This window comes from Orbicella faveolata, unplaced genomic scaffold (genome assembly GCF_042242905.1).
Source record: "Orbicella faveolata isolate gen_17 unplaced genomic scaffold, um_ofav_v1 contig_4, whole genome shotgun sequence".
Lineage (NCBI taxonomy): Eukaryota > Metazoa > Cnidaria > Anthozoa > Scleractinia > Merulinidae > Orbicella > Orbicella faveolata.
In genome coordinates, this window is record NW_028301569.1 from 3,324,099 (window position 1) to 3,337,703 (window position 13,605).

Below are 13,605 nucleotides of genomic sequence, written 5' to 3' on the forward strand. Positions count from 1 at the left end.
TAAGTATCATTCTTTCTACTTTTGAATGCATTTTGTCAATTTCTTTTCAACCAATCTACTTAATGTAAAGTTAGTTGGTGGTCTTGTGTTTCTTTTTTAAATAATGTTTTTCAAGGAAGGAAACGTTCTCTCTTTTAATCTGAAATTATGCAATGAAATATTAATTCCTGTTAGCAATAAAATATTAAGATTATCTTTTTTTTCCCATTTTATTATTAATGTTGGGGAAAAAATCAGCGTGTTAAGTATCATTCTTTCTACTCTGTAATGCACTGTGTCAATTTCTTTTCACCCAATCTACTTAATGTAAAGTTAGTGTTGTTGTGTTTGTTTTTCAAATAATTTGTTTTCTAAGGAAGAAAACATTATCTCTTTTAAATCTGAAATTATGTAATGAAATATTAATCCTGTTAGCAATAAAATATTCAGATTTTTTTTTCCCATTTTATTATCAATGTTGGGGAACAAATCAGGTCGTAAGTATCATTCTTTCTACTTTTGAATGCATTGTGGCGGTCTTGTGTTTCTTTTTTAAATAATGTTTTCCAAGGAAGGAAACGTTCTCTCTTTTAATCTTAAATTATGCAATGAAATATTAATTGCTGTTAGCAATAAAATATTGAGATTTTCTTTTTTTCCATTTTATTATCAATGCTGGGGAACAAATCAGCTCGTAAGTATCATTCTTTCTACTTTTGAATGCATTGTGTCAATTTCTTTTCAACCAATCTACTTAATGTAAAGTTAGTTGGTGGTCTTGTGTTTCTTTTTTTAAATAATGTTTTTCAAGGAAGGAAACGTTCTCTCTTTTAATCTGAAATGATGCAATGAAATATTAATTCCTGTTAGCAATAAAATATTGAGCTTTTCTTTTTTTGCATCTTATTATCAATGCTGGGGAACAAATCAGGTCGTAAGTATCATTCTTTCTAGTTTTGAATGCATTGTGTCAATTTCTTTTCAACCAATCTACTTAATGTAAAGTTAGTTGGTGGTCTTGTGTTTCTTTTTTAAATAATGTTTTTCAAGGAAGGAAACGTTCTCTCTTTTAATCTGAAATTGTGCAATGAAATATTAATTCCTGTTAGCAATAAAATATTGAGATTTTCTTTTTTTTCCCATTTGAATATTAATGTTGGGGAAAAAATCAGCGTGTTAAGTATCATTCTTTCTACTCTGTAATGCACTGTGTCCATTTCTTTTCACCCAATCTACTTAATGTAAAGTTAGTGGTGTTGTGTTTGTTTTTTAAATAATTTGTTTTCTAAGGAAAAAAAAAACATTATCTCTTTTAAATCTGAAATTACGCAATAAAATATGAATCCTGTTAGCAATAAAATATTGAGATTTTCTTTTTTCCCATTTTATTATCAATGTTGGGGAACAAATCAGGTTGTAAGTATCATTCTTTCTACTTTTGAATGCATTGTGTCAATTTCTTTTCAACCAATCTACTTAATATAAAGTTAGTTGGTAGTCTTGTGTTTCTTTCTTAAATAATGTTTTTCAAGGAAGGAAACGTTCTCTCTTTTAATCTGAAATGATGCAATGAAATATTAATTCCTGTTAGCAATAAAATATTGAGATTTTCTTTTTTTGCATCTTATTATCAATGCTGGGGAACAAATCAGGTCGTAAGTATCATTCTTTCTACTTTTGAATGCATTGTGTCAATTTCTTTTCAACCAATCTACTTAATGTAAAGTTAGTTGGTGGTCTTGTGTTTCTTTTTTAAATAATGTTTTTCAAGGAAGGAAACGTTCTCTCTTTTAATCTGAAATTGTGCAATGAAATATTAATTCCTGTTAGCAATAAAATATTGAGATTTTCTTTTTTTTCCCATTTGATTATTAATGTTGGGGAAAAAATCAGCGTGTTAAGTATCATTCTTTCTACTCTGTAATGCACTGTGTCAATTTCTTTTCACCCAATCTACTTAATGTAAAGTTAGTGGTGTTGTGTTTGTTTTTTAAATAATTTGTTTTCTAAGGAAAAAAAAAACATTATCTCTTTTAAATCTGAAATTACGCAATAAAATATGAATCCTGTTAGCAATAAAATATTGAGATTTTCTTTTTTCCCATTTTATTATCAATGTTGGGGAACAAATCAGGTTGTAAGTATCATTCTTTCTACTTTTGAATGCATTGTGTCAATTTCTTTTCAACCAATCTACTTAATATAAAGTTAGTTGGTAGTCTTGTGTTTCTTTCTTAAATAATGTTTTTCAAGGAAGGAAACGTTCTCTCTTTTAATCTGAAATTATGCAATGAAATATTAATTCCTGTTAGCGATAAAATATTGAGATTTTCTTTTTTTTTCCCATTTTATTATTAATGTTGGAGAACAAATCAGCGTGTTAAGTATCATTCTTTCTACTCTGTAATGCACTGTGTCAATTTCTTTCCACCCAATCTACTGAATGTAAAGTTAGTGGTGTTCTGTTTGCTTTTTAAATAATTTGTTTTCTAAGGAAGAAAACAATATCTCTTTTAAATCTGAAATTATGCAATAAACTATTAATCCTGTTAGCAATAAAATATTGAGATTTTCTTTTTTTCCATTTTATTATCAATGCTGGGGAACAAATCAGGGTGTAAGTATCATTCTTTCTACTTTTGAATGCATTGTGTCAATTTCTTTTCAACCAATCTCCTTAATGTAAAGTTAGTTGGTGGTCTTGTGTTTCTTTTTTAAATAATGTTTTTCAAGGAAGGAAACGTTCTCTCTTTTAATCTGAAATGATGCAATGAAATATTAATTGCTGTTAGCAATAAAATATTGAGATTTTCTTTTTTTTCCCATTTGATTATTAATGTTGGGGAAAAAATCAGCGTGTTAAGTATCATTCTTTCTACTCTGTAATGCACTGTGTCAATTTCTTTTCACCCAATCTACTTAATGTAAAGTTAGTGTTGTTGTGTTTGTTTTTTAAATAATTTGTTTTGTAAGGAAGAAAACATTATCTCTTTTAAATCTGAAATTATGCAATGAAATATTAATCCTGTTAGCAATAAAATATTGAGAGTTTCTTTTTTTCCATTTTATTATCAATGTTGGGGAACAAATCAGGCCGTAAGTATCATTCTTTCTACTTTTGAATGCATTGTGGTGGTCTTGTGTTTTTTTTTTAAATAATGTTTTTCAAGGAAGGAAACGTTCTCTCTTTTAATCTGAAATTATGCAATGAAATATTAATTCCTGTTAGCAATAAAATATTGAGATTTTCTTTTTTTGCATCTTATTATCAATGCTGGGGAACAAATCAGGGTGTAAGTATCATTCTTTCTAGTTTTGAATGCATTGTGTCAATTTCTTTTCAACCAATCTACTTAATGTAAAGTTAGTTGGTGGTCTTGTGTTTCTTTTTTAAATAATGTTTTTGAAGGAAGGAAACATTCTCTCTTTTAATCTGAAATTATGCAATGAAATATTAATTGCTGTTAGCAATAAAATATTGAGATTTTCTTTTTTTTCCCATTTGATTATTAATGTTGGGGAAAAAATCAGCGTGTTAAGTATCATTCTTTCTACTCTGTAATGCACTGTGTCAATTTCTTTTCACCCAATCTACTTAATGTAAAGTTAGTGGTGTTGTGTTTGTTTTTTTAAATAATTTGTTTTCTAAGGAAGAAAACGTTACCTCTTTTAAATCTGAAATTATGCAATAAAATATTAATCCTGTTAGCAATAAAATATTGAGACTTTCTTTTTTTCCATTTTATTATCAATGTTGGGGAACAAATCAGGTCGTAAGTATCATTCTTTCTAGTTTTGAATGCATTGTGTCAATTTCTTTTCAACCAATCTACTTAATGTAAAGTTAGTTGGTGGTCTTGTGTTTCTTTTTTAAATAATGTTTTTCAAGGAAGGAAACGTTCTCTGTTTTAATCTGAAATGATGCAATGAAATATTAATTCCTGTTAGCAATAAAATATTGAGATTTTCTTTTTTTCCATTTTATTATCAATGCTGGGGAACAAATCAGGTCGTAAGTATCATTCTTTCTAGTTTTGAATGCATTGTGTCAATTTCTTTTCAACCAAGCTACTTAATGTAAAGTTAGTTGGTGGTCTTGTGTTTCTTTTTTAAATAATGTTTTTCAAGGAAGGAAACGTTCTCTCTTTTAATCTGAAATTATGCAATAAAATATTAATTGCTGCTAACAATAAAATATTGAGATTTTCTTTTTTTTCTTATTTTATTATTAATGTTGGGGGAAAAATCAGCGTGTTAAGTATCATTCTTTGTACTCTGTAATGCACTGTGTCAATTTCTTTTCACCCAATCTACTTAATGTAAAGTTAGTGGTGTTGTGTTTGTTTTTTTAACTAATATGTTTTCTAAGGAAGAAAACATTACCTCTTTTAAATCTGAAATTGTGCAATAAAATATGAATCCTGTTAGCAATAAAATATTGAGATTTTCTTTTTTTCCATTTTATTATCAATGCTGGGGAACAAATCAGCTCGTAAGTATCATTCTTTCTACTTTTGAATTCATTGTGTCAATTTCCTTTCAACCAATCTACTTAATGTAAAGTTAGTTGGTGGTCTTGTGTTTCTTTTTTAAATAATGTTTTTCAAGGAAGGAAACGTTCTCTCTTTTAATCTGAAATGATGCAATGAAATATTAATTCCTGTTAGCAATAAAATATTGAGATTTTCTTTTTTTTCCCATTTGATTATTAATGTTGGGGAAAAAATCAGCGTGTTAAGTATCATTCTTTATACTCTGTAATGCACTGTGTCAATTTCTTTTCACCCAGTCTACTTAATGTAAAGTTAGTGGTGTTGTGTTTGTTTTTTAAATAATTTGTTTTGTAAGGAAAAAAACATTATCTCTTTTAAATCTGAAATTATGCAATAAAATATGAATTCTGTTAGCAATAAAATATTGAGATTTTCTTTTTTTCCATTTTATTATCAATGCTGGGGAACAAATCAGGTCGTAAGTATCATTCTTTCTGGTTTTGAATGCATTGTGTCAATTTCTTTTCAACCAATCTCCTTAATGTAAAGTTAGTTGGTGGTCTTGTGTTTCTTTTTTAAATAATGTTTTTCAAGGAAGGAAACGTTCTCTCTTTAAATCTGAAATTATGCAATGAAATATTAATTCCTGTTAGCAATAAAATATTGAGATTTTCTTTTTTTTCCCATTTGATTATTAATGTTGGGGAAAAAATAAGCGTGTTAAGTATCATTCTTTTTACTCTGTAATGCACTGTGTCAATTTCTTTTCACCCAATCTACTTAATGTAAAGTTAGTGGTGTTGTGTTTGTTTTTTAAATAATTTGTTTTCTAAGGAAGAAAACATTACCTCTTTTAAATCTGAAATTATTCAATAAAATATTAATCCTGTTAGCAATAAAATATTGAGATTTTCTTTTTTTCCATTTTATTATCAATGCTGGGGAACAAATCAGGTAGTAAGTATCATTCTTTCTACTTTTGAATTCATTGTGTCAATTTCTTTTCAACCAATCTACTTAATGTAAAGTTAGTTGGTGGTCTTGTGTTTCTTTTTTAAATAATGTTTTTCAAGGAAGGAAACGTTCTCTCCTTTAATCTGAAATTATGCAATGAAATATTAATTGCTGTTAGCAATAAAATATTGAGATTGTCTTTTTTTCCATTTTATTATCAATGTTGGGGAACAAATCAGGTCGTAAGTATCATTCTTTCTACTTTTGAATTCATTGTGTCAATTTCTTTTCAACCAATCTACTTAATATAAAGTTTGTTGGTGGTCTTGTGTTTCTTTTTTAAATAATGTTTTTCAAGGAAGGAAACGTTCTCTCTTTTAATCTGAAATTATGCAATGAAATATTAATTGCTGTTAGCAATAAAATATTGAGATTTTCTTTTTTTTCCCATTTGATTATTAATGTTGGGGAAAAAATCAGCGTGTTAAGTATCATTCTTTCTACTCTGTAATGCACTGTGTCAATTTCTTTTCACCCAATCTACTTAATGTAAAGTTAGTGTTGTTGTGTTTGTTTTTCAAATAATTTGTTTTGTAAGGAAGAAAACATTATCTCTTTTAAATCTGAAATTATGCAGTAAAATATGAATCCTGTTAGCAATAAAATATTGAGATTTTCTTTTTTTCCATTTTATTATCAATGCTGGGGAACAAATCAGTTGGTAAGTATCATTGTTTCTACTTTTAAATGCATTGTGTCAATTTCTTTTCAACCAATCTACTTAATGTAAAGTTAGTTGGTGGTCTTGTGTTTCTTTTTTAAATAACGTTTTTCAAGGAAGGAAACGTTCTCTCTTTAATCTGAAATTATGCAATGAAATATTAATTCCTGTTAGTAAAGCTTTAAAGTCAATCGTTAAAGCGCAGTTAATGGAGCGTGACGCTATTTACGTACAGTCACTAGGTTACTGTTGTTAAACGTAACGCAATAGAACTGTTACACGTTAGAACATTATAGAAGTCTTTCTTGTCTAGTTTAAACAATATTCACAATAGCCTTTCACGTATACATGTTGCAACAACGTCCGGTTTAACTATATCATGCTTTTTGTATGGCTAGTCTTTTAAATAGCCCCATTCTTGTTTCGTTCAAGGCCGCATGGACTCTGCACGTTTCATGGTACACGATTTTATATTGGTTTAAACCTAGACATCAGTCTACCTATAAAAGAGGCTTAGCTTGGACTTTAGCATCATTCGCTCGTTATATCACTACTGTAACTTTTAGTTAGCCATCGAAATTGTAACTCCCACCCTTCCCTCCCTTTGGAGGTTTATTGTCGTTGTTCATTAATATAAATAATAAACTGGGGTTCACCTCTCGTGCCACGCTATCGGTTAAGTCTTGCAGCGACTTCCCCAAGCTTCGTTTTCGCTAATTTAGTGGCGCTATTTAACGCTCTTTTATGCCTCTTCTTGTCCGATCCAGCACGTGCCGGCGGAGTCGGCTCGTAGTGCTGGGGAGATAAGTAAGGCTTGAGAACTGTCTACACTCTAGCACGATGCTGACCGGAGGTCAGCTCGTAGTGCCGTTTAGAGTTACGCTACTAGGACGCGCAAGCTTTTGGCCTCGCCGACTTGTCCGATCCAGTGCAGAATTAACCGCTGGGGAGATAAGTTTGGCATTTGGTCACGCAATGGAAGTTCGTCTGTCACGCCGATTGCGGAGCGGTGTTCCCCCCTTTACGCCATAGAACGCGTGTTTATTGCTTGTGTTTGTCGGGATAATTAAAGCTTACTCCCTAGGAACTGCAACATTAACAATAAAATATTGAGATTTTCTTTTTTTTCCCATTTGATTATTAATGTTGGGGAAAAAATCAGCGTGTTAAGTATCATTCTTTCTACTCTGTAATGCACTGTGTCAATTTCTTTTCACCCAATCTACTTAATGTAAAGTTAGTGTTGTTGTGTTTGTTTTTTAAATAATTTGTTTTGTAAGGAAGAAAACATTATCTCTTAAATCTGAAATTATGCAATAAAATATTAATCCTGTTAGCAATAAAATATTGAGATTTTCTTTTTTTCCATTTTATTATCAATGCTGGGGAACAAATCAGGTCGTAAGTATCATTCTTTCTAGTTTTGAATGCATTGTGTCAATTTCTTTTCAACCAATCTCCTTAATGTAAAGTTAGTTGGTGGTCTTGTGTTTCTTTTTTAAATAATGTTTTTGAAGGAAGGAAACGTTCTCTCTTTTAATCTGAAATTATGCAATGAAATATTAATTGCTGTTAGCAATAAAATATTGAGATTTTCTTTTTTTCCCCATTTGATTATTAATGTTGGGGAAAAAATCAGCGTGTTAAGTATCATTCTTTCTACTCTGTAATGCACTGTGTCAATTTCTTTTCACCCAATCTACTTAATGTAAAGTTAGTGGTGTTGTGTTTGTTTTTTAAATAATTTGTTTTCTAAGGAAGAAAACATTACCTCTTTTAAATCTGAAATTATGCAATAAAATATTAATCCTGTTAGCAATAAAATATTGAGACTTTCTTTTTTTCCATTTTATTATCAATGTTGGGGAACAAATCAGGTCGTAAGTATCATTCTTTCTACTTTTGAATGCATTGTGTCAATTTCTTTTCAACCAGTCTACTTAATGGAAAGTTACTTAGTGATGTTGTTTTTCTGTTTTCAAATCGGCCAAAATCGATCGAAAATGAACGGCATATTTAGAGACAAAAGTAAAAATGTTCATTACAAACTGATTACACCTCGTATTTGTACTTTCTTTCTTGTGATGTGTATGTAGAGCTAAATAGAGTGCGATTTGATGAGAACTTAAATATTTGACGAATTTTGAAAGTTAACGACCCAAGACAGCTTTACAAGAGGTCTACATTTAGCCTATTTTCAAATGCTAAAAAAGTGTTCTGGTTCACAGCTTTGCCCAAAATGACTAGCTTGGTCTGAAGGAGCATTGTTTCTTTTTTAAATTAGGGAAGTAAAACTTTTGGGTAAATAAAATCACAAGCGCTGAGATAGCGAAGTAAATGCAGCACTTCTTCCTGAAAATGTGACCTTTCACCCAAGCGTAACAAAACCGATTACTGGAAGAAAACCCGGAAGAAAAGCAAACGCTTCATTATTTTGAAACAATTTCTAGTGATATCCCTCCAAAACCATGATTGCAAGAAACTATTTCCAGTTATGAAATCTTTGAGGGTCAAAGAAGGAGCTAAAGGGCGCATTTTGACACAATATTTTTGTTTGCTGAGAATTGAAATCAATGACCATTAACGAATTCCAATGAAATTTGCAAACTTGGAGTATGTTAGCCGATACTTACCATTTCATTATCAATGCTGGGGAACAAATCAGTTCATAAGTATCATTCTTTCTACTTTTTAATGCATCATGTCAATTTCTTTTCAACCAATCTACTTAATGTAAAGTTAGTTAGTGGTGTTGTGTTTCTTTTTTAGATAATTTGTTTTTTTAAGGAAGAAAACGGTATCTCTTTTAAATCTTAAATTATGCAATAAAATATTAATTCCTGTTAGCAATAAAATATTGAGAGTTTCTTTTTTCCATTTCATTATTAATGTTGGGGAACACCATTTTATTTGTTCATTACTTGTTTCTAATCAGGTGGTCTTTTATTCTTTCTTTTTTTAAATCTGTTTCCTTTTTTGCAATGTACAAATCCAGCCAAGTTTATAATTACCGCCCACATTATCATCTTACACATTAGTACCTTTACAGTCAGCTTTCATCTTAGGACTTTTACAAGTTTTAGTTTCCAAACTTACTTCTTAACCGCGTTAATCCATGAAGGAGCAAAGAGACTCCAGTTTCTTTTCTGGCATCAAAATTACAAGACAGCATTTTAAGTTAAGTAAAGAGCTTGAAAACAAATGATATGCTTTCGTAAGTGGAAAAACAAACTGATGAGTTTAAAATCAAAAACAGTTAATTGTCTTTCTAAACTCTTCTTCTGAAGCTATCACTCATTTAATTCAAACGGAATTCATTGCTTCTAAGGCAAAACAAAATATTACACCTGAATGCTGGCCAGAATTTTGTGGCAACTCGGTATGTGCAAAAATTATACCTGAGTGAGTAAACCAATGCAGTCACATACTTAAGGAGCATTGGTGGCCCATTGGGACGTGTGTTTGGCAGGCTGAACACCTCAGCCTCATTATATAGGCTCGCTCTGTGTTTAATAACGGTTTCACTGTACTTATAATGTAAAGTTACAGCACCTGTTGGTCTTGTGTTTTTTGTTTTTTATTGCGAATTTCTCCCAAGGACAAAGTTTTATCTTTCAGTTAAAAATTATTTTGAATCTTAAATAATACAATAAAATTTTATTCCTGTTAGCAATTTAGTATTACTTCCTGTTAATGTTCAATTTCTTTTGAACTAATTTAATTAATGTTAAGTTACATAGTGGTCTTGTGTTTCTTTTTCTTTGATGAATTTCTGCACGAGAGTAGTATCTTGCAATTAAAAGGTAGTTTGAACCTAAAATAACACAGTAAAATATTAATTCCTATTAACAATAAAAATAATGTTAATTGCCATTAATAATAGATTTTCATCTTTTTCTGTTACTTACCATCTTGGTGAACAAATCAGTGTGCTAATGTAAATATTGATTTTCTACTTTTAATTTCATCACATCAATTTCTCTTGAACTAATGTACTCAATGTAAAGTTAGTGAGTGGTCTTGTGTTTCTTTTTGAAATATTATTTCCAATTAAATGTTTTGAATCTGAAATAACACAATATAATATTTTTTTCTGTTAATATTAACCTGTTAATAATCTATTTTCGTCTTTTCCATTTTATTTTATCATTACGGGTTTCTAATCAGGTGGTATCATTTTCTTTACTTTTCAAATCATGACAACTTCTTTTGAACCAATGTACTTACAGTCAAACTCAGAAAACCGTGAACACCTAAAACATGTCTGGAATGTTTATTGTGTTATAACCAGTCATGAGCGAGATCTTCAACTGCAGAAACCACAGAAAACAGAAGAGTTTGAACCAAATGACTTAATAGTGTTACGCTACCTAGGATATAGTAGTCTTGTGTATCTTTCTTCAAAACAAAGGGAAAATTATTTCTTTTTAATTGAAAACTTTTTTAAATCTAGGCTGCAGAACAGGCAGATAAGCAGGGCAGAGAGCGAAATCCGATACACGAGCGAGAAGCGTGAGACGAAAAAAATCCACCTGTAGTCACACTATTGTTTATGCTCTACCGCCCCCTTGACATGATTGGCAGGAAAGAATGAGAGAGAACAAACCAATTCAGTCTATTGGTGCAAAAAAATGTCTCAAGTAACCAATTTACAAATGTATACATGATGCAAAACAGTCAACAGACATGAACATCTAAATTTAACTAAATTTAAATCATGTGGTGCCAGAACGAACAACAGAGGCATAAACTTACACATTGAACTCAGGAGACAAAAAGTTCGAACAGATTCAGAATGGAAGAAATGTAACTCTGACGACACAGAACAGATCTCTAAGATTCTCTAAGTAAACACTGCAGCAGTCTCTGCTGACGCCGGACAAAGCTAAATATGATCTGTGGTAACAAGCCGCATAACTTAACGTAGTTTTAACCTAACAACCAGGCCGGGCATCACAATATAGAATGCAAGTAATCAACATGATCACCGACTTTGTTCCTCCAGAGCAAATAATTGAAAAGAGATACAACATAGCACATATCTGCAATAGAAATGAAGCAAGACAAACCACACTTTATACTTCCGCACATGGCAAATTACAGAGGTGTCAAACTCTACAAAGCAATAGATAACAGTAGAAACCATACAGAGCTGTGACCTCTAACGGTCTGACAGCTCTAAGCTACTTTTAACATAGTCCTCCTGGTAAAAAAAAAAGTACCCTTCAGAAACAAATGAGGAGCAAACTAAAAGGTTGAGAGGCTGGAATTTATACGAGAATGCAAATGTAGAAATGTCATGAGCTTTAGAAGTCCGTGTAGGCCTGTCACCCCAATTTAACACATGTTGTTTTTTTGTCGCGTCTGACATCACATGGCTTGAAGTAACCAATCAGTAAAAACCGTTCACCAGGTGAACGGTTGGAAGAGCACAACTAATGGTGTGACTACAGGCTTATATTTTTTTGTCTCGAGCTTTATGCTCGGGGGCATGCTCTGTGCTCATAGGCACGCTCCACGCTCGTGTATCGCGTGTCGCTCTCTGCCCCGTTAATTTGCCTCTTCTGCAGGCTATTTTGAATCTGAGATAACACAATAACTAATTAATTTTTATGTACAATAACTTATTAATTCCTGTTATTAATTGATTTTCATCTTTTCTCTTCTGTTGCACCTGGTGGTCCTGTGTTTCTTTATCTGTAATGAATTCCATCCAAGAGCAAGAGATTATCTTTCAATTAAAAGTCATTTTAAATCTGAAATAACACAAATATTGATTCCTATTAACTATAAAATCAATATTGATTCCTGTTAATAATTGATTTTCATCTTTTCCATTTTATGATTGATGTCGGGGAACAAATCAGCTGGTAAGTATAATTATTTTTCCTGTTCAATTTATCACATCATGCTTAAGCTTAGGTTATCTACTTACTCTAAAATAAATGTAAACTAAGCAAGTGATCTTGTTTTTCTTTTTCGTTAATAAAATGTTTTATTATATGGCTTTGTCTCACAAGGACTGGGAACTACCGAATTAACGTATTTGATTGGCTGAAATCGATATTGACCGCGGTCTAGATTTTCCCATCTAAACCGGTATCTAGGCCAGTTTCATTTTGCATTGAAAAAGTAGCAAACTAAAATACAAACATGTTCACTGTTTTCTTTTATTTTCTTCTCATTCATGTATGAACTTGCCAAAAAGCCTCATGACAAAAAAAAAAAAAGAAAAAGGAAAGAGGACAAGCAAATTTCGGCAGATTTAAGTTAAGCTCATTTCCGTTTGCAAGCAAAATGTCAGCAAATCAGGTACATTAAACGAATTAAAGTTTTCTTCTCTGCCATATAATAAACGTCTTACTTACCGAGCTAAGTCGGACTGTATGGGAGAACCTTGACCTCGGTCGTGTGTACAGACCTCACTGTGCTCGATCTGTACTCACGATCTCGGTCGCGATTCTCCCATACAGACCTCCTGCTCGGTTAATACGTGCTGATTATAAGAAAGAAAATCATATCTTTTGATTAAAAACTATTTTGAATCTCAAATAACTCAATAATGTAGTAATGATTAACAATAACCTAGATGCTCTAAAAGCATTTTTTGCTGGCTTCAAACTGCAATATGCAAATAAAATTCCAAAAAATAAGTAAAGTACAAACTATATTTAGTGAGCCGAGGAAGCCACATCCCCTATATCCTGGTCAAATTGGAATTTTGGAGATGTCGATTTTTGTGGAGGGAGGAAAACTCTCTATTCAGTGAATCACATGAATTTCTTTTGAACTAAATTACTCAGTAACTACAACTAATGACACGGGTTGTTGGAATGTTGTTGAGATGATTGTAATTGCAATAATTATATTTTAATTTGAACTAAGCTAACCCTAATCCATGAGGTTTTATATTCCCCCTCTACCCCATATCTGTGTTAAAAATATGCTGCGACTGTTGAAAAGGAGGTGAAATTTTTCAACCTCCCCTTTATTTTTGTGTTTCTCACAGGTTTCACAGTTAATATTATTTGTATAGTTATGATAGAAGTACAGCTTTTAGCTCACGCTATCTTGTAAGGTAGATGTTTTCTAACCACCAATACTAAAAGCAGAGAATATCAATGTAAAAATATTAGAAATAACCAGAAACTACATATGTTTCTAGTTAGAATTTGTTGTATTTGACTTAGTTATCTGCAATTTGAAGTGTGATGTGAAAACAGACCATGCAGCTGTCATAAATACATTTAAGGTCTTTTATAATGTGTGAAGATCTTAAGGCATACTGTGTGTAGTGTGGAGTTGGAGTTGCAAATTGCGAGTTGGAAATAAGGTTTGCGGGTTGCAGTATGCAGGTTTTGGGTTATGGGTTGTGACTTGTTGAATCTTGGAATTTCAACCTCCAAGTTCCTGGTTGGGACGTGCAAATAAAGCTCAGTACGTAGATCACTTTCTATA